The sequence below is a fragment of the Staurois parvus genome, unplaced genomic scaffold (assembly GCF_062004578.1).
Source record: "Staurois parvus isolate SC_StPar_1 unplaced genomic scaffold, SC_StPar_1.0 ptg001138l, whole genome shotgun sequence".
Classification (NCBI taxonomy): Eukaryota; Metazoa; Chordata; class Amphibia; order Anura; family Ranidae; genus Staurois; species Staurois parvus.
In genome coordinates this window covers 24,134-26,933 of record NW_028318934.1, presented here as the reverse complement: position 1 = coordinate 26,933, position 2,800 = coordinate 24,134, and the positions used below count along the sequence as shown (strand labels likewise).

General features: G+C 43.7%; 1 pseudogene; it reads right to left on the bottom strand.

Annotated features, from left to right (window-relative positions):
• Positions 1–478: 478 nt before the first annotated feature.
• Positions 479–1,093, bottom strand: LOC149439265 (nucleoside diphosphate kinase A2 pseudogene; annotated as a pseudogene).
• Positions 1,094–2,800: the final 1,707 nt, after the last annotated feature.

The following is a 2,800-nucleotide window of genomic DNA, read 5'->3' as shown; positions in this document are numbered from 1 at the left end:
CTCACTCTAATTGAGTATCTGTGGGATGTGCTGAAAAAAATAGTCAGATTCATGGAAGTCCCACCTCCCAACTTATAGGAATTAAAGGATCTGCTACTGACGGCTTGGTGCCAGATACCACATGATACCTTCAGCGGTCTAGTGGAGTCCATGCTGGACAGGTTATGGTGGGTGGTTATAATGTTATGGCTGATCAGTATATTTTGTAACAAATTGTTGACTGCCATACATATATATCCAGCCTGTTACCAAATGGTTAAATGGGTGTGACATCATCATGGCCCGGCCATTCAAGTGGCCCGACAACACAAACCCAGAATGAAGATGGAGAGAAAATTGAAGTGTCCAAGAACCAACATGCAGTGCTGGAGGGCTTCCTTTGACAGGTAAGTCTGCATAAAGGCATTTTCTTCCTGGAGGCCCATTTAGAACATTTTTTTTTTTAAATTACATTTGTTTAAAAAAAAAAAAAAAAACATTTACACCAGTTTTAAGGATTTATTGGAAAAAAAGTGCTGTGATGTCACTCTGAACTGCCAGAACATGACACAAAGGTAGAGAGACAAGTGACGGTTAAAAATACTTTGAAGAGCAGTTAACGGACAACTGGGAGACCAGCAGAGGACAGCTCAGTTCTCGTACAGCCAATGTTGGGCACAGCTGCTGTACTCAACCAGTTCATCGTCTTTGAACCACAAGGCAATCTCTGTCTTGGCACTTTCCACGGAGTCACTGCCGTGACAGATGTTCCTTCCAACCTGTATGCAGAGGCTCCCCTGATGGTGTCAGGTTTGGAATCAACTGGGTTGGTCTCACCAAGCATGACACGGCCAGTCTTCACCACATTCATTTCCTGCCAGACCATGGCTACCACAGGGCCAGAGCCAATGTGCTCAACCAGTGCATCGAAGAAGGGATGGTCCTTCAGGGCAATGTAGTGCTGCTGAAATTGTTCTTTGCTGGCCTGAATAAACTTCGTGGCCACCAACCGGAAGCCCTTCTGCTCGAAGCATTTGATGATATCTCCAATGAGGCCTCTCTGGACACCATCTGGCTTGATGGCGATGAAGGTGTATTCCTTTTCGGCAACCATCTTCCACACGGGGAAACAGGAAGAGAAAGAAGAGCCATTTAGAACATTTTTAGTGGAATATATTAACACTTTAAATTAAAACCTATCAACTTTTTTTTTTTTTCCAACATTTCTGTCCTATTGGGGGGGGGGGGGGGATTTCCTCTTCACTCTCTGCCCCTTCACGAAGTGAGAAGAAATCCCTTCTTAGACAGTTGTCACCAGAACAAGTGTCCCTACTGAAAGATTTCCCTTCTGTTCCTGTTCCAGAAATTTTGGATTTTCCATGTCAGTTCCGGTGACATTGGTCGCCAAGAAACAGACTGAACATGAATATAGATGGCAAGAACACTCACAATCGGTATTCCAATTCATCCCAAAGGTGTTCTGTAAGGTTGAGGTCAGGATTCTATGGAGGACACTTGAGTTCCTCCACACCAAACTGCTCAAACCATATCTCGTATGCCTTGATGTTGGCTGAGAAGAACTTGGGGTTCCAATCCATTTTTAAGATGTTCAGTATGGTTGAGATTGTGGGGATAGGTGAGGAATGCCATGATAGAATAGATGGTCTTGGAATCTCTGGCTGGTTGAAGAACTATCACTTTATTAGTGTGCAACCTCAACATGGCCAAAGCTTCTTAGGGAATTGGGCTCTCCCTTCTTCAGCACTTCGGTAGTGTTGGGTCTGTTGGTGGTCGGAAGCATGCATTGCCTGCAGCTATAACATTCTCCACTATTCTGAGAAGGCCTTCCACAAGCTTTTAGAAGGTGTCCATGGGAATTTGTGCTGGTTTGTGAGGTCAGGTACTGATGGGCCAGCTCAGTGAATTGCTTTAAAAAAGGTCTGGATTCTGTGAGGCCTTTTATAGAGGAGTGTAAGCCAAATCATATCCAATCAATTTCATTTACCACAAGTGGGCTCCAATCAAACATTTCAGCAACGATCAAGAGAAATGGGAGGCTCCGGAGATAGATTCCAAGTGTTGCTGCAAAGGGTCTGAATACTTGTGCCAATGTGAAATTTCAGTTTTTCCTTTTTCCTACATGTGCAAACATTTCTAAAATTCTGTTTTCACTTTGTCATTGTGGGGTACTGAGTGCAGATTAACGAGGGGAAAAAATTAATTTAAACAACTGTAGTATCAGGCTGCAACACAACAACATTGAAAACAGTGAAGGGGGTCTGAATACTTTATGAATTCACTGTATTTGTATACTGGAAGCATCTAAGTTCAGTCATTTGGAAGGGGGGTCCATATAGGTGTGATGGTCTGATCTCCAGAAAGTTCAGGTCATATAGTGGACTCCCAAGTGTGGCTGCCAGTCCATCGTATTCAAATATGAACCTTTAGGACTAGCCAGTACTAATTAGTGAGACAGCATGTTTGCAGCAGGCAATGTAAAAGCATTTCTGTATAAAATACAAAAGCTCGGAAGAGCTCAACTACGTGATCCCTGGTATAAAACCATCCTTTCACCTAAATTTCTGCCTTTCTGTGGTGACTAAAGCTTAACAGAGTGCTGTGTTCTCTCGTTAGATTTCATTTTCGAGTCTCCTTTGTCCTCGTACCATGCTCTGATTACCATCCCCATTAACAGCTGCTTCTCACATCAGTGGGTATGAGATGGCACAAAGCTCTCGTGGATGTGCAGGTTGTACAGAGATCAGAGCGGCTCTTTTTCCTGCCGTTTTTATTGAGCTTATGACCCGCTGGCCGGGCAAGT